Source organism: Alosa alosa, chromosome 9, assembly GCF_017589495.1.
Source record: "Alosa alosa isolate M-15738 ecotype Scorff River chromosome 9, AALO_Geno_1.1, whole genome shotgun sequence".
Lineage (NCBI taxonomy): Eukaryota > Metazoa > Chordata > Actinopteri > Clupeiformes > Clupeidae > Alosa > Alosa alosa.
The window spans coordinates 8,026,230-8,050,829 of record NC_063197.1 but is presented as its reverse complement, the minus strand read 5'-3'; the positions used below and the strand labels follow the sequence as shown (position 1 = coordinate 8,050,829).

The window sequence follows — 24,600 nt, the reverse complement described above, 5'->3', positions numbered from 1 at the left end:
AACAGTAAAGTAATCTTTGTAATCTTTGAAAGATGAAGGGACATGAAGCAAGATAATAGTAAATAGTAATTCAGGAACATGTAGACTGACTATAATCGTATTTCAGGATCAGGGAATAAGACACAGAAGAATTATCATGGAAAATAAAAACATCGCATTAGGCTCGTGTATCATGTATGAATGTAAAATGTAGATACATAGTAGTATTTTTGAAAATCGGTTTCAAAGAACAGGTAATAAGATACAGAGGAATTACAATGGAAAACAAATACATTGCATTAGGCCCGTTTAAAATGTAGACCGCTTATCTAGTAGTATTTTGAAAATCGTATTTCAAAAACAAGGAATAAGGTACAGAAGAATTATCATGAAAAACAAAAACATCGCATTAGGCTCGTGTATCATGTATGAATGTAAAATGTAGACACGTGATCTAGTTGTATTTCAAAAAATCGGAAATAAGGTACAAAAGAATTATCATGGAAAATAAAACATTGCATTAGGCTTGTGTATCACATATGTATGTAAAATGTAGACATGTTATCTAAAGTAGTACTATTTCAAAATCAAATAAGATACAGAATAATCATCACAGATATTTATCAATTATCAATATCATTGCATCGCGATTGGCCTTGTGTACATGTGAGAATGAATAAACTGACAGATTATGTCCAGAAGAATTTAAAAAGTAAGAGATGAGTATAAATGATAATCAGGGAGGGAATCAAGTAACATTCATGAGAAATCAAGTAACATTCACTTTACTTATTAGTGATTGTTCTTAGGCTTCTTCTGGGCCTTTTTCTGTGAGAGAGAGAAAAAGAGAGAGAGAGAGAGAGAGAGAGTTACAAAACTGATAGGGTACACTAGGATTCATGTAGAGGAAAATTGTGCCAAAGTGAATGAATGGGATGTGAATTTGTAACGTTAACACACTTTCTCACAATGAAATTAACTGACATTTATTACTTACTGTAACTGCATTTATATTTGATTTAATCAGTTGTATAAAGTAGAAGTATAGTGTTATGTGGTTATTACAGCAGTACTATGCATGATTGCTCTCTTCAGAGGGTGTAATCCTGCATAGTAGTGCTTTTATAACTACATAGTGAACTACTACACAACCCCAATACATACCACACATAAAACAAACTCTGGTTCGAAAGTGTGACATGAACTTACCTCTGGAAGAATTCAAGGGTGCACGCTGCCTCCTCCTGATATTGCAGATTCAGAATATAGAAGGTGGAGAAACATGTCGCAATCCCTGTTAGAAATGTGGCGAGGTTGGACCCTTCACAAACGATTAAAGGATTCAATGCTGACCATCCACTTTTGATGATTACCTTGTCGTTCACCTGAAAAATCATATTCAATTTAAGATATAGATCCACATGTCAACTATGATTAGATTCCTTTTAGGATTTTGTCCAAACAAAAAATTCAATACAGAAAAAAAAAAAAAAACATTTAGTGTTCAAAAAGTTGATTTAAATATGTATATGATGATCATTATTACTCTAGTGAATGAAAACAAACATTACATTACATTACATTACATTTGGTATTTGGCTGGCTTTTAACCAAAGACTAACAACATGGTAAACAGTAAGTTTTAGAACAATTCTCACAATTTTAGGACAGTTTAAAAAACATTAGAGTACAGTAAGAATAAGTCGCCGGTGAGTGCTGTTTTTTAGCAGTTACTTGTCAGTTTAAAACGGCTGGTGAGTGCTAGGATCAGTAAGACTTGTTGTAAGTGTTGCTATGAGAGTAGATGTTCTCTAAAGAGCTGGGTCTTCAGGAGTTTTTGAAAGTGGAAAAGGATGTCCCTGCCCTTGTAGGAACTGGCAGTGTGTTCCACCAACGAGGAACAACAGATGAGAAAAAAAGTTTGGATTGGCTTGAGCGTACCGGGTGGTAGAGCTAGACGTCGCTCGTCAGAGGAGCCGAGCGGTCTGGAGGTAGTGTAAGTCTGTAGGAGGGCATTCAAGTAGGTGGGAGCAGAACCGAGACTACTTTGTAGGCAAGCGTTAGAGACTTGAATTTGATGCGGGCATATAGGTAGCCAGTGTAGCTGGATGAGCAGCGAGTAACATGTGCCCTTTTTGGGTTGGTTGTAGACCAGGCGCCCGCCCCGCTTCTGGATCATCTGAAGTGGTTTCACTGCGCAGGCTGGGAGACCTGTCAGGAGGGCATTGCAGTAGTCGAAGTCGTGAGATGACTATTGCCTGAACCAGAAGTTGGGTAGCATCTTGAGTCAAGTAAGTCCTGATTTTCCGTGATGTTGTAGAGTCTTGCTTAAACGGCATGACCGGGCGACTGAGGCAACATGATCTGAGAAGTTTAGTTGGTTGTCGAGAACAACTCCTAGATTTCTTGCAGTCCTGGTCGGTGAAACAGACAGGGAGTCAAATTTGATGTTGATGTCGCGGTGTATGGTAGGTTTAGCTGGGATGACCAGCAGTTCAGTCTTTGAGAGGTTCAGCTGGAGGTGGTGTGCCTTCATCCATGTAGCTATGTCTGAAAGGCAATCTGAGATCCGTGCTGAAACCAGGGGGTCGTCAGGTGGAAAGGACAGATAGAGCTGTGTGTCGTCTGCATAGCAGTGGTACACTGCATAGCAGTACATACCTAGTAATATCAGGCGAGGCGTCACAGGTGGGCTTGGAAGACTCAGCATCAGCTACAGTCGCACATCCCTTAGCAAAAGAAAAGAAAGGCACTGAACAACTCTTCATGATGTGTGTGTGTGTGTGTGAGTGAGAAAGTGAATGTAATCTCTGTGAGTGTGTTGTGTGTGTGTATGTGTGTAAGGAGTGAGTGAATGTGAGTTGTCTGCAAGGTGAGTATGAAAGGTGTGTGTGTGTGTGTGTGTGTGTGTCTGCCGTTGAATGATTAAAAGTGATGAGGCGGGTGTGATAAGATGTTTGTGTGAGGAATGTGTGTATGTGTGTGCAAAGTGAGGGTGCTTGCTTTTGAAATTGTCTGTCTTATCAAAACCACATTGTTTATGGTTTCTATATATGTGTGTCTAAAGACCTAGATAGATAGATAGATAGATACTTTATTGATCCCCAGGGGAAATTCAAGACCTGCATGTCTCTTTAATTTGGCAATCTGGAACACAGCATGGAAGGTCTATATTGGGTATATTGTCATGAATTTAGGTATGGCTCACATAAATAGACGCAGTGGACTGATGCCCACATATATGACATGTAAACATCTTCCTGTTGCATGCCGCTAGCTCAAATGAACTCAGGAGGAATACCATACACGTGTCATGCAACCACCTCTGCTATGGAAAGCTAGCTAGGCTACTAACTAGCATTAGCTTTCTGAACTGTCAACTGAAGGACTTAACACAACTTTAAGTAATTACCAGCACGGGCGAAATCCATGCATACAAGTAAACACTGAAAGCAGTAGTCACACTACACTGATCCGTTTGTGCCATATTGTTTATTTGGCCACTGATTTATTAAACTGATGATGCTAAGCAGACTTAGCTAGCAAACAGTGTTATAGCAGGTAAATCACGCGAGTTAAACTTAAAATTTGATCAACAAGTGATAACGATAACGCATGGCTTAAGGGCGAAAGCGTGGTTTTGGCTAGCTGAATAGCACTGCTACTAACTTCGTTTCAGCAGGGTAACATTCAGAGATGTTGTATTATACAACTTGTATAAACATGACCAGTGTGCTCTGGTCAAAGATGACAGATAAACTCACCTTATTGTGTTGATGGGTTTGGGTATGATTCCAACGTATCGTCTTCTCTCAGCAGACAGCTTCCCATCACCAGCTCGAAGGTAACGTTAATAGATAACAGGAAGTACGTGTGTTCCAGAATAAACATTACGGGCGTGGTAAATAACAGTGTTGGAGCCTGATTTTACACATTTGTCTTACTAATGACTGGAAAGTCCTGTTTATTGAAGGAAACAGGTGAATAATGTTGAAATCTGGGTGTAAATTTACAGAAACTTTTTACAGTGTACATTTTCATTGAACAAATATAACCACATGGTTTTGTATCATCATGTGCAGCCCATAGACTGTGCTTTATGTCAAGAGGAAATGATGTGGCCACCATGTCGACAACATCTGGCAAACAGAGGATATCGATAGCAACATTTGCAGCTGCAGCCGCTATCAGCGTGCCCCAGGGGACCCTGTGCTTACAGTAGGCTAAAGGCCGCACAGGCTTTGAAAACATGACGTTGGGACATCCCCAGTGCAACAATGTTAGTGAGAAATAACGTGAGTGTGTGTCTCTTTCTTGATAATCTATTTAAGTCACTTTTAGAAAAAAAGAAACATGTCTTTGAAATATGAATATGAAACTCAAAAGAAGTGGGCAGGTTGTTAAATTAAAAAAAAAAAGCATTAATGTGTTATTCACCGGGCCCACACATACACCCTCCCTTCTCACACCTCACACTCATGTGTGTGTGTGTGTGTGTGTGTCTGTCTGTGTGTGTCTGTTTATTTGAATGTTTGTTTGTGTGTTTATGGTACAGAGATTGAGCGTAAGAAAGCAAGGGAAAAACATCAAGAAAGGGAGAGGGAGATGAGAGGAGTACTTTCTGATGTGTTACAGCTTGTACTGAGACCTCCCCCTTGATAGCCTGCCAATGAACCACCAATGTAATTGCAGTTGTGCAAAATTCTGATTCTCTTTTTTTCTAATATATTAAAAGACAAACAAACTATTCTCAAAGGTGACTTATTATATACACTGACAAAACTGAATGTGATAGTTTCTAGTCCAGTGAACTTTTTGTACATGTTACCCACAAGCATTCACTTTTTTAAGTTTTGATTATTATCTGTGATATGTTGACTCATTTTGATCCATTTTTTCCCCATGGAAATGACTGTCCAGTGATCTGCTACACTAAACTGTTGTGAAAAGGTAGTAGATTGGACAGACTGATTGAGAGCCTATCTGTCTACTGTAGCACCATATTAGGGCATGCCGATCATCAACTGAGTTGAGTCGGGTGTAGCATTGATTAAACAGTTAAGAATAGATCCTGCTACAGTGTTTTCACTTGTTTAAACAATCAAGCTAATCCTGTGGTGATGTAGTACCATAAAATAAATAATGATATCATATGCGCCATAAGGTCAGTGCTGAGCCCACTATAACATTTGAGTGACAGGTGGTAGTCTGTTAATACTGGCCTAGATGAATTGGATCTGCCTTGTCAAAGACTTTTTTACGGCTGGTTGAGGTGTCAATCAGAAGACGCCGGTAGCCAGGTGACGTAGGCCGTTATTAGGTGGTGATGTAAGTTTGGAGCCTGACGTGTTTATTGTCCGACACCCTGCTGGTCGATCATGTCCCATTAGGGAGTTGTCCTTCATTCAGTGCGGTGACCCCACCACCACCACATCACTGAGGCCCGCAGGTTGAGGTGAAAGCCAATCTCATCAATAGCAGGGGGAACAGCTGGCTCAGCGCTTGTTGTTCCAACCCTGGCTCAGACACAGGACCAAAAGCAGGTCATCCTAGGTGGTGAGGTGGGAGTGGCGGGCTGGGTTGGGGGGGATAATAGACGGCATATGAGCACGCTCAGTAGGAATGTGTTGAAAGCCTAAAAGAATGAATCGCTTTCACCGCCTCGTGCCGCTGCGATGCCTACTCGCCCGTTTCGCCCACGCATCAGGCGCGATCTGCGGCAGCTGCCCCCGTCAGATTGACAGGTGACGTTATGCGGCAGGAACCTGGTCCATCTAACACCGTGAAAGCCCCCTACCCAGCAGCCTTCCTCACGACCCCGACTCAGCTTACACCCCTGTACTGCTGCCATGTCAAACTCCCTAAGCCCAGCCAATTACAAAAACAGATTACGCTGGCCACGCGGCTAATTGAGCTTAGCTCTGGCGCGACACGAAAAAACAGGCCTGAAGTGGGATGCTGATGTGATTGGTCAAAGCTCCTATGAAAACATGAAGTATTGCTGAACATTTTCAACTGCACCCAGCACAGGTAGCAGTGACTTACATCTGACAAAGTGAAATGGGCGCCTTTCAAAACAGCTACAGTACATTGGTCTCCAGGCAACGCTGGGAATAAACACATGGATGCTGGCCAGCCTGCCAAGCAAAACTCAGGGACGTTAGGAGCAGTACAGTGAAGATGGACAAATGGTCCGTCTGTCGCTACAAAGCTTTTGTGAGGACAAAACATGCATACTATATCATTTAATATCTCTCAGCAGTCTCTTAAGAGACTTTACCCAAGGCAGTATAGAATTTCATTTCCATACATTTAACCAGTAAAGTTGGTTCATGGAATATTTAAATGGGACGACTTTTTACAAAGAAGGAATAGAGCACAGACGCAATGTTGTGTTTTTTATTTAAGAAAAGGAATTCCTAAATAAAAAGCACAATATTGCCTCTGTTTTTGCGTATGCTGTCTAAGCAGTGATGAGGACCGATGAATGATCCTTTACCCCTGAGACCTTCAGACAGAGGCCTGTCAAATATTTGTTTGCATTCAAGCCTCCCTCCCAGTCCAGAGCAGGCTTTATTTTTAAAGACTATCCGATGACAAAGGACACTTCAGACCTTCTCTTGGGTTACATGCGGCCGGGTGTAAGCCCATCCGCCCAGGATAGAGTGTCACCCGGATGCCTCCAAACATCATTATGTGCCACACATACACACACGTCCATTTTAATAGGCTGAGGGCTGCAGACCAATCACACGTGTCACTCGGTTGCCGGGATACCAGTCTCCTGGTTGCTAAACACCGGTCCAGGAGTTTTACATCATGGGCTATATTTCTGAAAGTTAGAATATCAAAGATAGGGTTACCTCAGCGAAGTGCTGACGTGGACGCCTCTGTAGGAGAGCGACCCCAAACACCTGCTCAGTGAGCGGCCACTCCGCCAGGTCCTCCCTGCTCTCCACTTACACACCGCTACTAACATATGGTTTATCACAGCGCCCTTTTGATTCACACCACCTCTAAAACCAGAGCCCACTCATCCAAATAAAGTGCTGTACTGTGTACTGGGAGATTTAGGATGTTGTTCATTGGTGGTTTTGTTTTGCCCAGGGCTTAAGCTTTATTCATGAAGTAAAATAGCTTATTTTTCAGGTCAGTGTTATTTGTTAATGTCTGTAACATATTTTGGAAAGCACCTGAATTTGCTTGGATAGTACAGTACAGTATATGTAAACATGGCTTATTACATGTATTATTATTATCTTTATATTATTTTATTTATCTTAATATTACTACTATATTTGTATTGCTACTATTTCTACCACTATGAGTTTATAACAAATAATAAAATATCAAAAGAAAATTAAACTGTCCTTTTGAACTTTTGAAATTTGTTTTTTAGCTATGAAATTTATGATGTGGCTCTTCAAAAGTTGAAAGGCATCTGTGTTTGCATAAATAAACACACAACATAACATCTCCACTGCTTAACCGCACAAGTTCTGAAGAGTCATCATCCCCTGCTTAATAGTGTGGATTATCCATGATTGATGGTGTGTGGTCCCTGACATTCCCATGGTTCACATCTGAGGACATTTATTCTGTTGGTTTGGCATCATATCCATTAAGGGATTTAGTACGACAGACATGAAAAACAAAGCAGACCAGAAAAACTGCTTTTGATCAGGCTGCCTCGCATGCCGCACAGTTTGGACAATTTAAATACAGGTGTCTTAATATATTAAAAAGTGAAACTTTCATATAATCTAAATTCATTACACATAAAGTGAAATATTTCTAAATAAAAAATCCAGAATCTCAAAATATTACAATAAAGAATTTATGATACAGAAATGTTGACCTGAGCTCTAATCAGCTAATTAAGTCAAAATACTGGCAATGGTTTCTTGAGCCTTTGCAGTTTAAACACATTTTCTGCTTCACACATTGTTTGCAATTCTGCAAAACACTTATTGCGAAAGACTAGTTTCTTACATTAGACACTTTGTTCAAAAGTGAAATCTCCTGTTATCATTGGGAAAACACTTCCATTCAAAATGCAAGCATATCTGGTAATTGGTAAGACCCACACACATACCTGAAAACACTTACAGACAATAGAGACAACTGAACACCAATCAGTCTGAGGCTTAGCACTACAAATAGACTTCAGGTAAGTTATTGTGTACCCGTTCAAGTGTGTGCTTTTACATTGAGTACCCGTGTACAGTTCTGTATTTGCCCCTTTACTTCCGAATTTCTAAAACCTATCAAATAATTATTTTCAGTGTACCAATGGAATGGCCACCAACCACATACCTGAATGCCTCTTTTGCCAGCAATGGAAGGGGCATGTAGGAACACCCAACAAAGTCAAGTTTTTTTCAGTAGTGCATCTGCACAGTGTTCAGCCTCAAACCCAGCTTGGATGTAAATAAGTTGGTGTTGAGTGCAATGTTAGCTACAAAAAAAGAAAATCTGGCCATGTTTCACATATATCTATGTTTCTCGAAGTCACTGAGTACTGTCGGTACAAAAAAAAAACAACCTAAAAACAATCGGTGCTAGCTAGATTTGCTGCAGCCAACAGCTAGAACAGTATTAGCTTACAGTATTGCATTGATAACTGTGATTCTATTTTTCTTTATTTCTGTAAGAATGTTTGTTTTTTGTAATCACTTTTGTTACAAAAAATGTCAGCTGATTACTGCAGAAATTCTACTTTTGAGTTTCTCAGAAGACTAAGTCTGAGAAAATGACAATAAAAATAGAAACACAAAGTCTACTCAAAGTTTTACACTGATATTCTTAAACATTCTATAATTAAAAATGATATAAACACTTACAGTAACATAGACAAAAAAAAGGTTCAGTGGGTTCGTGATCGATGTTGTGGTGGGTTTGTCATCGAGGCTGTTACCACATAATGTTCTTCTGCTATCCTCCATTATCAAAACAACACCAAGCTCCCAGTAATTGGTAGAGCGCAATGGCACTCCTGCCCTCATCACATGGTGAAAAGGATTCATAGAGAAAAGAAACAAACAATTTGGGTTCTCACCAAAAAGTGGACCTACTGGATTCCACCCCCACACACACACACACACACACTCTGGCTTCCAGCCCTTTTATTGCTTGCTGCTGGCAACGTGAATTTTTTCCCATGAATTGTGACACAACTGATTTCAGATATAAAAGTCATAGTGGCAAATGAGAACCAACAGACGAAGGGAAAAAAAAGTTGAATCACAGCGTGGGAAACACCGGTCTATTATGTCTGGATTTAGAAAAAAAATATGACATTCTGGCACTTCCTTTAAACTTAAGCATGACATCAGATTGGGTAACCAGTTATTTTCTGCAGAATTGTCTTTGAACAACAACCAAATGGATATAATATAATTAGCTGAGGCACATCTTTAGACTGTACAATAACATTTTACCATCTGAGATTCTGTTATATTTCTTTACTTTAAATTAGGGCTGTCAAAATAACCGATTAATTTCGATTAATTAATTTGAGAAAAAATAATTGATTAAAAAATTCTAGTCAGTAACCATTAGACTGTAAAATGAAGGAGAGAGAAGAAAATGTGCTGCCTAGATCATTGATTGGAACATTTACTTTTAAAAAACGGCCTGATGGTGTTGATAAAAATAAGTATTACTTTCAAGTATTTTTGAACTTTAATGTCACTAATGCTGATTATTTAATGATTCATTTGAATTTAAATATTTAAAATACTTTCACAGCAAAAATGATATGCAATTAATTTAGATTAATTAATCACAGATTATATAATTAATTAGATTAAAAAATGTAATCGATTGACAGCCCTACTTTAAATTTGGTTTGTTAGTCTGCGTTGTTTATTTTCTCCTCAAGGGCAGAGGCGATTCTAGAGTCTGTGGGGGCCCCAAGCAAAAATTCCAAGGGGGCCCTATACCGACAAGTGTTATCACCATTATGTTATATCACCTTTAGGTTATTATGTTAAATAATAAAAATACAAAAAGCGTATTATAAAAATTCTTATATTTTGACATGTATCTCACAAAATATAACTTTGAGTGCATGGTGTATGCACTCATAATGATTCTCTACAACATCTTTTTACTGCATTGCCAAGAACAAAGTAGAGGCAAAAAAGGGGTTTCTTTGTTGAACAAATTAGGATGCAATGTGAGCCTTGAATTGGATGCCATGCAGGAATTTGCTAGGATTTCAAAACCGGATTATGAACATGCTTTGCCATAGAGAAACACACGATAGCGTTGGATTATAAACATGCTTTGCCACAAAAACAGACAAAAATTCGTAAACGAGGGGCAAGTCCAGCTATATGAAGTTATTATTTTGCTGTCACTTCGTCTGTTTTATAACCCAGAAGTTATGTACTTGATATCAAATGATAGCTCTGTGTCTCCTCTTTCATCTGCGTGGCATATCTATCCGATCACGGGCCCGCGAGTAATTCAAACGAGAGTAATGGGTGTGCAGCGTTGGTTTGTGTACATTATTATTTTGCAGTTACTTCGTCTGTTTTTATAAGCCAAAAGGATCGATCGATATTCATGGTACCAATGGATAGCCCTGTGTCTCCTCTTTCATCTGATATGCTTGCCATATGCGATCACGGGTTTGCGAGTAATTCAAAGGAGATTAATGGGTGAGCAGGTGAACGCAGAGAAGTATAGACTGTAAATATGATGCAATTTAATTTAATTTCATGATTTTCTTTTATTTTCATATTTGATCGTACAGACATAGACGTAGTCTCGTTGGAAAGCCCCGCTTCTGCTCTGTCACGCAATAAAAGTTTATCTCGTATCTCGTTGCAATGAACCGTTCCGGAGCAATGTAACAAAGAAGAAAGGGTGTGTTTTTTGACGCACTTTGCGTCAATCGGGTTCTAACAAATTAACGCGTATGCTTGGTCCTTACTGCATCGCGATTAACATGTTATGGCTGACAGCCCTATACAAACATAGCGTTAACCATCTCCTTGCTTAACTAGTTGTAACTGCCGCTAGCTAGCTTAAGTTTACTGTCGTATAGACGTAGCAAACCATGTTAAATCTTTCTGCCAATTAACATTAGCCTACTATAACTTCATTGAGTAGACTAAATGCCAAAATCCGATGTTGATCCGTCATCACTGCCCTCGATTGAAGTTTACCACAGTTGCCTAAATATGTGCGGATTCTTTGAACTTTTTTGAACACAGATCCGATGTTCATAAGGCCATAGCATAGGGCCTACATAAAGTATGCACGTACTGTTTGTACAACAGGGCAGGAGCACGCATGCGCGGATCTACGGAGTGGCAAAGGGTGGCAACTGCCACCCCTGGGACACAGTCTTGCCACCCTTGTTGCCACCCCATTTATAAATCAGATAATATTTTGGTATATTTTATGTTCATACATGTTGGACTGTGAGAAGGTGAACCAAACTCCTCTCAAACAGAAATCGCCGATTTAGAATCCCCCGCCCCCTCACAATGGTTTCACCCATCACCATCAGCGCAGTGATCCCCGCGAAATTTCACCATTGGCAGCAGATTGCACAGTGCATGCAACTATGTGTCAACTGTCTGTAGGTCTACAAATTTGGTCGACATGTCAAATCAAACTAGAATATCTAATCGGTGTCAAGCTGGTGGCGGTTGCGTTTTTCTTTTTCCTTTCTTTTCATATATGGTGTAAATCAATCTACACAAGTAAAAGTACAGTTACATGACTGAAATTCTACTCAATCACAATAAGTAAAAGTAGCCTACTATTTTCAAACAAACCCTAGTAGGCTACTAGACTAGACGTTTGATGATGTCAAAGCACATCACATGAAAAAAAACCACAGGAGTTTGTGTCCTCAAGAAATTAACATGTTGCTTGTTCACTCGTGTTTGAGGTTGTTTCTTAATAGGATATTTCTAAAGGTACTTTAATACAGTATACATGTACTTCATTATTCACCACTTTGTGAGTGAGTGAGTAGCCTAAATTGTGAATGGCAAAACGTAACATTTGGCACTAAAGATCAGGGACTGAGGGGGACTGATTTCCATTTAGGTTTGTTCTGAGCAAAAACATTATTTGATATCATAATATTATAATACCTATATAATATTAGGTCTTAAAAATTATAGCCTAACTTAAAGGCACAGAAAATGTCCTTGCTTTAAGCCTTGCAATAGCCTAACCTATGTATGGTGCTACCAACTGCATGACAGGCCTATAAATAGGCAGTTAGATAGTGTTGGATATTAATATTCTTTTTTTATCTACCGATGGCTTATTTTGTATGACTAAATTTGTCCATATTCCCTCAAAACTCACTAAAAGACATCATTTGAGGGGTCATGTTTTAAAAATACCCCCAAATCATCAGAATCTTGTTTCAATCCATATAACCTAAATCTATTGATGGCTTATTTTATAAATGTATCCATATTTCCTCAAAACTAACTAGAAGAAATCATTTGAGGGGTCATTTTTTAAAAGAATTCTCTGGGGGAACATACCTCCAAACCCCCCTATAGAATTGCTTTTTGACACTGTATAATTTAAGTACAGACTACACAGACTAGTGATTACACAGAGAAAGAAATTCACATATTAAGACCCACATCACCCAAAACGCCAGCTACATCTCCGATTTGCCTCCCACCTCGTGTAATGTAATGTAGAGAACAAAACATATTCAACGAAGTCCGTAGAATGTTAAGTTTTGAATAATGTCCATGGCCCCCCTCCTGGAACCTCATGCCACCCCTTCGCCACCCCAGGAAAACATTTCTAGATCCGCCCCTGGGAGCACGCAAAATACATCATTCAATCTCTATGGACGAAATTCTCGCTTGACCCACCGGCAAACGCGCTGAGACCAAGTCGGGGGCCCCCTAGCGGCTCGGGGCTCCAAGCAGTTGCTTGGTTTGCCTGTTGACAAGGTGCGCCTCTGCTCAAGGGATAACCTTTTCTACAAACCAGGTGACAAAAAGCAATGATTTAGTAATATTCAGTTCAACACAAACAGAAAGGTGTATGTAATAAATTGCCTCACATCATGCAAAGATGCCACTGTGTTGATTGATGGTGTGTTTGGTAAGATTTACCAGATCAGACTTATTTGCATGTTGGTGTACTGTATGATGCAGTTCAGTGGGGAGGAGGTGTGTGTGTGTGTGTGTGTGTGTGTGTGTGTGTGCGTGTGTGTGTGTGTGTGTGTGTGTGTGTGTGTGTGTGTGTGTGTGTGTGTGTGTGTGTGAAACATCTTCAGCACGTTTACTTCATCTGCTATCGTCAACCAGTGAGTTTACTTCTTGGGAATCAAACCCATGACTTTGAACTGCTTGTATTGAGATGAGACCCCTGCAGGGTAGTTTGTGCAGGAGTTAAGTCAGCAGTTTCACTGTCTGTTTCTCTTTTATGTTGGTGGGTGAAAGGTGAGCTTAACTGTTGTTTCAACATTGCTTCACTTTGACATTCTTAATTTCAAATGGAATGATGACCATTGATAGTCATTATTCCGGAACGAGAATGGAGTCTTGTTCCAGAATAGGAATAGTGAATGATGGTGGAGTGTTATGTGACCAAGGGTACAAATGTCTTGTTTGCTACCCTTCACTTATGTGATGATTTCTCTGTTATAGCCATGATAGCTATAACAGAGCTCATATAGCTCATTTTTTTACCTACAAGAGATGACCAGTAGAAAGAAACGCTACAGATTAATTGACATCATGTCAAAGTATGCTCGATGTGATAGGCACTGCCCTTGTGCCTGGAAGAAAATGAAATTTTCAGATGCTTGGGATGTCTGTGTGTATACAATTTCACCATCTCACATTCCACTCCACTCTTTTAAAAATGCTGCCCACTGCAGAGCATTTCTTATTGCCCCTTTAAATATGAAATTACATCACATCAAGAACAGTAGCATGAAAAGTATTTTAACTACAGGCTTTTATAATTAATACATATATTTTGCTCCTTTTGTGTTATATTTTAAATCAATCCAAAACAATTGTTTCGTTGCTGGGCAGTTTTAAGTGAACCACAGGCACATGGTGTTGTATTCACTTAAAGAAAAAAAAAGCCATTTTGTACTGTTTAATTTGTTGAATGAGTTTGTTATCTCATAAGCCCATTAATTTAAAAGAACAGAACTCTTAGTGTTTTCCTGAATACAGCCATGATAGCTTCAGCGAAAGTTCTACTAGGAAGACTCGTAGTGTAGCCTTACTCCTCCCATGCTTACACGGAGCCAATCTTAACTTCCTACTTTCGGGAAAGCCCCGCAATCTGATCATTCACTCATTCAATCAGCGCTAGCCTATAGGAATTCAGTGGGCTCCTTAAACATGTTCCACCTAACACTGCTTCTGCTTCTCAGTACGCTGACTTTGACGTCCTAGCTCAGGTTTCCGCGTGGACCTGGGCTCTCTGCATTTTTACATTCGCCCCTTCTGCCCTCAGTGGCGTTACTTGTTACAATCCTATCACTTTCGTTAAGCTGCGCTTGTTCAGACCTGTACGTCCTTCAGTCAGGGCCACTGCATGTCGCTTCATCGCTAGTCTCTGCATATCGGAACCAGTCACGCTCACGCTGTTGCAGCCTTCACTTCACGGTAACCTACTGCCGGGTCGCCGTCCTCGCGCAACTCTATTGCAGGCCCATGTCGTTTTCGGCAACGATTTCTCAAGCTTCAGCTTCTGGTTGGTAAGGTTATCGTGCTCTCTCTTCCCAAGCTCCTCGAGCCGGGCTACACTCTACCCACAGTCATGCAACCTGCTTGCCAACGATATTCGGTGGGCAGCAAACAAACTGACTTGTCTGACACGGTTTAACTTTCACTTAAGCCTCCTTACAATAATTCCTGCTGATTTTATAATCCCTGCGATTTGTGCTGTTAATTGCTAGCTGCACCACGCTGCCGTTGAACCCAACCCTGTATTAAGACCTGTTTAATTGATGTTCTACACTCACTGTGGTTATCTCCATGTCTACCTTGGTTGAGCGTCGTCAAACCAGTTGTCTTTTTGTGTAGCCTCTTAATTTGCCTCGCGGCTCGTTGGGCTGCATAGGCTTTAGGCTAGGCTACTTGTATGCTGGACCTTCGGTTCAGGTATCACTCCTTGTGCATGGCTGCGGGAAGCCAGTTCATCGTTGCATTCGTTTAACCATCTGGGATTGCGTCCCATACCTTCTGGTAGGAAGTCTACACGGCCTTCCTCGGATGATTCTCTGCATGCACTTGCCGTTGCTCAAACTACTCTCAGCTCCCGCTGATCTGTCATGTCCCAGGTATGCCGTGACGTCCCCGACGTTCTCGGCTATCTGGGTTCTCAATTTTGGGGGGTCTTACACCAAAGCTCGAACCAAAATGATGGCACGCCGGCCCATGGTCATCAATTGCCAGTATGTCACACAAGCTATTATCTAGGCAATAATAGGTGTTTTCTTTTCAATGCCCGTATTATGTCAGTGTTCATGAGCTGACACCACAGTGATGGGCTCATGCCCACATGGTGTTGGTTGAACTTTTAATTAAGAAGCTGTGTCATTTGTGTATGTAACATATCCTTCTAGCGTCTTTTGTATGTTTAAAATGTCTTTTCTGATTCCGTATCGTGTATTGGGTTCCTTGGAATTCTATGGCAGGCCTCACTTTGCTCACTGCCCACCAGTGGGTCGCTTCAGCACTCCATATATTGGTGTTAATGGTTACCGGCTGTTCATGATTATGTCAGCAATTTTACATTTCGCTAGTTGTGGTTTAAGTGGTGGCCTATGCTGGAAGTTCGTTGATCACGACTACCAACGTAGCCGTTGGCTGGTTGTTTTACCGATGACGATGCTACATGTCACCTGTCTAACCACTCCTTCCTTCTCGCAGGTCAAACAGAGCGGTCCATCACTGGCAAACTCAAGTCTCCTTCAGGCCAACGCCGCGCCCTTCATGCACTCTCTTTAGACACAACGGGTCTCTGCGTGTCCATGTGATTTCAGCCCATCTAGTCACGCCATCAGTCACATTGATTGCTGACTCGAATTGCCGTTTTAGCAGGATCCTCTGCAAATAATGTGTACTCTAATTTCCATTCTCCTATTTTGCCTTGGCTGTTTTGTTTTTGGCAGATATGCTCACCCGAAGTGATCGCGCCAGGGAGGACGTGCAAGTTCCTTTTACATTCTCCTCCCAATCCTTAATTTGCTAACCCCTGCAGGTGCATCATGCCGTTGAGGGGATGCAGTTCGTCAATGGAGAAGCAGTTCCATATATCACACTAACATCTACTTTCTTACAGGGATGGCAGTGCCGGTTCACGGAATCACGCAATCGTGTGGATCATGTTTCCAGTTCATACTGGAGGGGGGTCATCCCTCCGTCTTCACAAATCTCCCGAAGGCCAGCGCTTTCGAGGATATCTCCACTTGTAGCACGGCTTAAAAACTAGCCTTCCTAATCCCAGCACTTATCACCTGTCTAGAACTGACTCTTGACTGTGTAAAACCGGCACTCACTGATGCACTTTTCATTATTGTGCTCTACCTTCTAAATTGTTTTAATTGCACTGGCATTGTGGGAGAATTGTTTTAGCTTTAACCTGTTTGCCGTCACGTTGGTCTAGGTTGCCCTAGACGCTGGTTGCCCAGCTCACTGTCCAGGTTGCCTTGGACGCCGGTTGCCCGCTCATGGCGCCGCCTAGGTTGCCCCAGACGCTGGTTGCCCAGTTTGGTCCAGGTGGCCCTGGATGCCGGGCTGCCCGCCCGTCATGTCTGTCTAGATTGCCCTGGACGCTGGTTGCCCAGCTCATGGTTCAGGATACCGCTATACGGTCAATGTTAACTGCCTGATTCCGGACTTCGACGCAATTGGATGACACTACGTCTGTCATCTGTTTAGATCGCCTCTGGCCCGCTATATCAGCTACACAGATATTGGTTCCCCGCGATGCAAGGGGCAAAAGTTACGTGCATCATACTCCTTGCCAGACTCGAGTCTCTCCCTGAGCAAACGCTTCAGTGAGAACTCTGGATTCCCAGGGTACATTGTCAGTCGCTTTGATAAAAATGTCCTGGCCACATGGAATATCACGTGATGCACACCCCTCCACTCACTCAGGGGCCAGTGCTTGGCACATGACTAATATAATTCTGCATCCGTTGGGCGATATGTATTGCTTATTCTCTCCTCATTGCTTCCTTTACTCATTGTCTCTCCAGCAGCCAGTTCTAAACTGTACTATCCTGCCACAGTGGTGCAGCTGGTATAGCAAGCTCGCGTTAAGTCATTCTCAGAGCTCCTCTGCACTCTGAGATGCATAAGCACCATGGTGGTACCCCAGCACTCATCTGTTCGTTGTCTTGTCATATTTCAGTTACATATGTTTCTTCCTCCTGTCACATACAGGCATGAATTGTCCTGAAGTCCTTTGTCTACGTCGCAAGGTCATGCTTCCCTCGCATTACTGCTGCTCATCTTATTTTGGGGGGCTTTCCAAGAGCAGGTGCTAAGGTATAGCTCACACGCATCCATCTTGGCCTTGGGTCTGCAGCTCAATGCATTCATCTCACTCTAGCTGCTGCAGGTGAGCTATCGAACCAGAACACACATCTGGCTTCACAAGCACTAGTCTTCTACAAAACTAGTCATAATGCTTATCTATCCTAAATATTAAACCACATGACTTCGATGCGAATATACTCAAGCACCCATAACTCATTGCTCGGTCCCAAGCATCTGCAACCACAAGCTCTATTCCCTGCATTGATCCTGAGTACATCATGTTTAACCTTTTAACCCTAACCATGTTTTTGCTTCCCTGGTCCCCGTTCACTACCTTAAACTACAGCTCACACTTTTACCTGATTTTCAGCAGCCATCTAGCTAACGTGCTGCTTAAATGTAACCTCTCTTCAAAGAGGTTCACTTCTCACTCATTCCGCATCGCCGCCGCAGCCAAGACTGCCGCCCAAAAGGGCTATCCACGCCATCCATCAGGATGCATCAAACTAACTCCTCTTGACATTTTCAATGCTCAGAAGTTGCGCTCCCATGTTAACTCAGGTACCTCTTTTACCTTCACAAATCCTGGTGGCGGTGGTTCAATTCTGGCATTAAGCCTTTGCACTAATCGCTGAAACATATTGGGGCCCAGCATGCCGTAGCTTGTGGTGATTTAGTCTCAGCCATGGGCATGTTGCCCTTTTCACTGGTTGCCCAGCTCGCTCGACGCTTATGGTTCAGGTCACTTCTGCGCCCGGTCGCCCCGCCTCGTGATGCACGCCTAGGTTGCCCTGGACACTGGTTGCCCAGTTTGGTCCAGGTTGCCCTGGATGCCGGTCGCCTGCCATCACATCGGTCTAGGGTTGCCCTAGACGCCGTTGACCAGCTCATGGTTCAGGTCGCACCGTATGCCGGTTGCCCGGCCAGGACGCTTCGTCTAGGTTGCCCTAGACGCTTGGTTGCCCAGTTCGGTCCAGGTTGCCCTGGATGCCGGTCGCCCGCCATCACGCTGGTCTAGGTTGCCCTAAACGCTGGTTGCCCAGCTCACTGTCCAGGTTGCCTTGGGCGCCGGTTGCCCGCTCATGGCGCCGTCTAGGTTGCCCTAGACGCTGGTTGCCCAGTTTGGTCCAGGTGGCCCTGGATGCGGTTGCCCGGCAGTCATGTCTGTCTAGGTTGCCCTAGACGCTGGTTGCCCAGCTCATGGTTCAGGTCGCCGCCGCGACGCCGGTTGCCCGGCTCGTGGCGCTTCGTCTAGGTTGCCCTAAAGGCTGGTTGCCCAGTTCGGTCCAGGTTGCCCTGGATGCCGGTCGCCCGCCGTCCACGCTGGTCTAGGTTGCCCTAGACGCTGGTTGCCCAGCTAATGGTCCAGGTCGCCTTGGACGCCGGGTAGCCCGGCACGCCTCGCGGTCTAGGTTGCCCTAGACGCTGGTTGCCCAGCTTCGCGCCAAGCACTAAAGTCCAGGTTGCTCTGGATGCCGGTGGCCTGGCTCGTCCACGATGTACTAGCTTGCTAGTCACTGGGCGCCCAGATCGTGAAGTGCTTATGGTCCAGGTTGCCCTGGACGCCGGTTGCCCGCCGCCGCGATTGGTCTAGGTTGCCCTAGACGCTGGTTGCCCAGCTCGTCAAGCTTCTAAATCCCACTAAAAGCGAAAAGCATGCTGCGGGCCCCACTACAACCCTAGGTTTATGGTTAACACCTAGCTACTTGAAAATTCTGTCGGCGTCCTGGCACAACGTCTTCACCCTGGCCCAGTCATGCTGTTTAATTCATCTTGTATGTATACTAATGTGTCTGCTCCTCTCAGAACCAGATTACTGAGTCACCGCCCTGGCGGGCATCACTCATCCTTTTGGCGGTAGGCTCCCCGCCCCTGCCTTCATCCATCGGCAGGAGACGAGATCCGCTCATCGCTGGACGGATCCGAGACGGGGCCTACGCCAAAGACTGTTACCTATTCAGGACTCTATCATGCTTGTATCCAAGCTGTTCCTTTACTCATTAAATTGTTAACTGATTCTATTCTGTCTTCTGAGTCTTTCTGGTAGAAATGATAGCTTCAGTGAAAGTTCTACTAGGAAGACTCGTAGTGTAGCCTTACTCCTCCCATGCTTACACGGAGCCAATCTTAACTGCCTACTTTCGGGGAAAGCCCCGCAATCTGATCATTCACTCATTCAATCAGCGCTAGCCTATAGGAATTCAGTGGGCTCCTTAAATATGTTCCACCTAACACTGCTTCTGCTTCTCAGTACGCTGACTTTGACGTCCCCTCCACCTCCCCTCCAGCCACCTCTGCCAGCAGTCCACGTCCATCGGGCACGGTCTGCCTACCACATCATCTTCCTTCAGCCACCGCCACCAGTTGGTCCCCGTCTCGTCGTGGGGGGTAGGCTCCCCGCCCCTGCCTTCATCCATCGGCAGGAGACGAGATCCGCTCATCGCTGGATGGATCCGAGACGGGGCCTACGCCAAAGACTGTTACCTATTCAGGACTCTATCATGCTTGTATCCAAGCTGTTCCTTTACTCATTAAATTGTTAACTGATTCTATTCTGTCTACTGAGTCTTTCTGGTAGAACTGTTTTTCTGGATAAATGATTGGATGGATAGCAAATTTAGAAAAGCACTCTTTTTTTCTCAAGTTAATGCAATACACTTCTGTACACCTCACACCAACATTTTGGGTTTAAGAATATTCTTAGGTTTACCACACAAACATTTTACAACAGGTAACATGCAGGAATTTTAACTATACCAATTAATACATTTTTTAACAATTTTACAATTGCAATTAGTAAATTGTTTTGTTTGTTTAAGTACTTAATTTAATTAATGTCCCAGGATGGATCGATGGATTAATATTGCTGCCCAGTATTGGGTGGGGTGATAAACAATGACAGAGTTGCCGGGCAGTTTTGAGTGACCTACAGGGCACAGAGCTCCATGAATTATCGCCTCTTGGACAGTGCATCGGACACTGGGGCTTTTGGCGCATCAGGATTTTCCCTCCGTTAGTCACCGACGAGAATACATCCACCCACTCACACGCAGGCACGCAAACATACACAGAAATACACACACACACACATAAACACAATGGCATGTCCAGCCGCCACAAGACCCTGTGGGTCCTGAGATAGGCGGGTGTGTGTCGGTCCCACGGCGTGTGTGCGGTCGGCTCGCCACGTCTCTCTGGGGCCTCCGAGCTAAAGCCCTCTGCATCAGCTGGGCCTGACAACTGCCCACTGGCGTCCTGTACACCAACGCTGGGCATTAGCCACTGGCTTTGCCACCAACCCGCTCTAATGTGCCCAGGGACAGTGCCACATCCAACGGGGCGGGACGAGGTAGTGTGGTGTTTGGGGGGGCAGTTATGGGTCAGGGGGCTTTGTGTGTAGGCTTGAGGGGTTGTGTGGTGGTGTTGGTTGGATGCTCTAAAGTTACATAGGCAGTAGCCCTCATTGTCTATACATGCTGCCCCGCCACTGCCGCCACCGCCGTGGAGAGAGCCAGAGATTTCACGGTAGATTAGCACCAGCCAAGCGGATAGCGCTCTCGTCCGGTCTGAGGCTCTGCGCTTGTAATGAAGTGATTGAGACGAGCTAAGGGGGGCCACAGGGGCCCAAAGATGATGTCCCGGCATGGACAAGTTAGTGACCATCAGTCTGCAGTTGACGTTTGTCCGCAGGAGGCCAAATAGAACAGAGCAAGATGCACTGCATGTGAAGTAATCAGAGGGAAAGTGGTGGCGGTCCTGAAGCATGACGCTTGGCGCACTAGGGGTAATTAATGGTGTCATGGTTCGTGTTTCAGGGCAAATCACAGCCGTAATCACTCTGTGAAGTCGTTGGAGTGAAGGAGGAGGGCAGGCAGACCGCACTTGCGGAGAGGAGAGAGAGAGAGAGAGAGCAGAGGAGGACATTGTGTACACGTAGCTCTGCGGCTTGAGAGCTTCGGTTGAATCCTTTTACGATGCCCCTCGAGACGAGATGAAGACGCTCGCCTCATTATCACTGTATAGCCTACTCAGCAGACAGAGCGGCCAAGAAGAAAGACATTTCCACTAAAAAAATCTTCAATGCTTTGTTGTTTGATACTGGTGGTGCTTCCACATTTGGATTTTCCGAAGTCAGGACGAAGGAAATATGTGCAACCTTTAGACAAAGCAGGTGCTTAGTCAGAGGAGACGCAGAAGAGCGGGCGGCTCTGATTTATGCGGCCCAAGGCATCTGCCCTGAAAGTAGCCCTCAGCCTCTAATGCGTTTGAAGGAGGCACGATTGATGAGCAGCAGTTGCTCTGTCATGTCTGTCATCTTACTTTGTAAATTATTGACGTGGTAGGCAGGCTTCTCGGCTGTGAAACAGCGTGGGAAATCAATGGCAATGAACAACAGCCAACTTCCAAAGCATGTTTAGGGACTTTAAACAGAACTGGCATCCCAGCACATGTCAACATAGTATACAGTAATAAACAGTAATATTTTACTTGTACTCTCCCTCATAAGATTGAAATAACTCTACCGTAAACATGGCAGAACAGATGTCGTGCACTATCATTAGTCGACATCTCCGTTAATGTCCAGTGATATCCAAAGTCATGTTCCCAGTGTTAGTAATTATCGCGACAGCTTCATAATGATACTTGTGTCATAACAGCCTCTGTTACATGTTAATAAGCTGTCATAACAGCAAATGACATGACCGCGGTCTTAACGACTATCTGTAATGGTGACCTGATGACACCACTGTATGTCAATAAAAATTCATGGTTGCTTAAAAAACATCAGCGTCTTTATTTATATTTGTGTTATATGATAATTATCTTAACTTATGGATCAGTTAAAATGTGACCCATATTACTCATATATGTGTTGTAATTGTATGATTTAATCAGCCCAGACTAATCAAATTCAGTCAGCAACTGGTCCATTTGGAATATACATGGCAAAACACTGACTATTCAATTTGCTTTTTTACTTTTAAAAGTTGTTTACTTTTTTAAATTGTACTTGCAAAGTGGATAGTACCTTAAAAGAGCATCCTAGCATGCAGTTAGCGTGTGTGTAACGTTTCTACAGTAAGTACTTTTGGAATGGCACCGTCATAATAAGCCATGCAGACAAGCCACACAGACCAATATGTCACTGGTGGCAATTAAGAGGCACTGTAGATCTTAGCGCATTGAAAGTTGATGAAATGGTAGTGGAGTCAGGCTGATGAGGTATGGAAATTTGCCACCCACTGGCTTGCACTAATGCAGCTTGTAGCACGGCAGAGCGTGCTGTTTGACTTGGACAGTGTTCAGGAATGGCACTCCCAAAGCAGGGCACACAATTTGCAGATGTTAGGAGAGATCTTCCTGGGTGTGGGGCATGTGTGTGTGTTTGTGTGTGTGTGTGTGTGTGTGTGTGTGTGTGTGTGTGTGTGTGTGTGTGTGTGTGTGTGTGTGCATGTTAGGGGGGCAGGCAGTTTAAAATAACTTTCTGCTGCCTTGGCAGGTGGAGAAAGAGAAGAAGCAATAGTGGGAGGGATCGGGGAGGGTGTGTGTGTGTGTGTGTGTGTGTGTTTGTATGTATTGGTGGGTATTAAGTATGTGTATGGTGGGGGAGCTTGGGGGGTATGGGGGCAGATTTTTCCACGTGTCACTTTCGCCTCTCAAAAAGCTATTAAAAAGACGCGCCCTGGCTACAGCCTGAGCTCACCAGGAAGGTATACAGCTCCACTGACATCACTTGGCCTCACAGGTGCATCATGGGTAAAGGGATTGGGGAAGTGGCAGTGGCGGCAGTGGGGGGTGAGTGTGTAGCAGCGGGGCAGAAAGGTACAGAAGTCCATCAGGCCTGCAGTGGGCAGAGAGCTCCCTGGATACTCAGCATCTATTTATTGTGTGTCCCCCCATGTTGACCCTGCCTTTTATTTTAGCCATGGTGATTCATCGGGCATTCATCCCCTAAAAACTGCAAAACACCTCGACGTTTGAACCTACCAGAGCACTCAGGGAGGACACCACACACACACCAGCACAATGAAGGATATGTTGAATAAAAAACAATAATATGTTTAAGTGTATGCTGTGTGTAGGGGGGTGGGGGTCAGTGTGTTTCTTTGGGTCTCTGTCTTGGAGGGTGTGTGTTTGTATTTGTCTCTGTGTGTGTGTATCTTTGAGTAAGCATCCATTATAGTAGCACAGAGAATGAGAGACTGTGTATACGTGTTAGTGTGTGTAAGAGACTGTGTGTGAGTGTGTGTAAGTGTGTGTAAGTGGTATCTAACAGCTCTGAGAGGGCTGGAGAATGTGTGGTTCCCATGCGTCTGTCCTCTCCCTGTCTGGCCAGGGCTCACAGGAGTGGCCATAGCAACAAGATGCTGCCCCCGCCCAGACAACCCCAGTGCTGCCACAGGGGTGAGGGTATGTGTGTGTGTGTGGGGGGGTATCTAACACAAGTGGAAGAGCTAACAGACTTCTAATTAACCTCACCAGCCACATGCCCCCACCACCCCCACACACACACACACACACACTCGCCCACAGAACCCTCCTACCCCCTACTCTCCACACCTCCATACCTCATCCCTCTATTTATCCCTCTCTCTCTCCCTCTTTCCATCTATCTATTTCTACCTCTGTCTCTCCCCCTGTCTCATCCCACTTTCCCTCTCTATATTTTAACTAGGGCTGTCAAAATAACTGATTAATTTCGATAAATTAATTTGAAAAAAAATAACTGATTAAAAAAAATAGTGCAGATTAATCAATTCCGTATGACCTTTGACCCCGAGCCATTCTAGTCAGTAACCATTAGACTGTAAAATGAAGGAGAGAGAAGAAAATGTGCTGCCTAGATCATTGATTGGAACATTTTCTAATGTCTGCAGCAAGGAATTTCAGAAAGTTGCACATCAATGCAAAGAAATAGTGTTGACATTGAGGGGAGTGTTAATTTATTTTCATTGTGTCCCCTAGGTTATGTCTGTGGCCTGAAATGCCTTGCATGTTAAAAAAAAAATTCTTCCCGAAGCACTTTTGAATTTATTTCCTCAGCATATTAGGTCATATCATAGATTATTATGGCCATTATTTAAACAGTGAAAGTAATAATAAAAGT

The 24,600-nt window shown here is 43.5% G+C and overlaps 1 long non-coding RNA gene across 1 annotated transcript; it reads right to left on the bottom strand.

Annotated features, from left to right (window-relative positions):
- Nucleotides 1-694: 694 nt before the first annotated feature.
- On the bottom strand, nucleotides 695-8,929 carry LOC125300059. Its single transcript, XR_007194505.1, has 3 exons — nucleotides 8,823-8,929; nucleotides 1,189-1,364; nucleotides 695-807 (listed from the first exon to the last, which is right to left on the bottom strand). It is a non-coding gene; the product is annotated as an uncharacterized LOC125300059 (long non-coding RNA).
- Nucleotides 8,930-24,600: the final 15,671 nt, after the last annotated feature.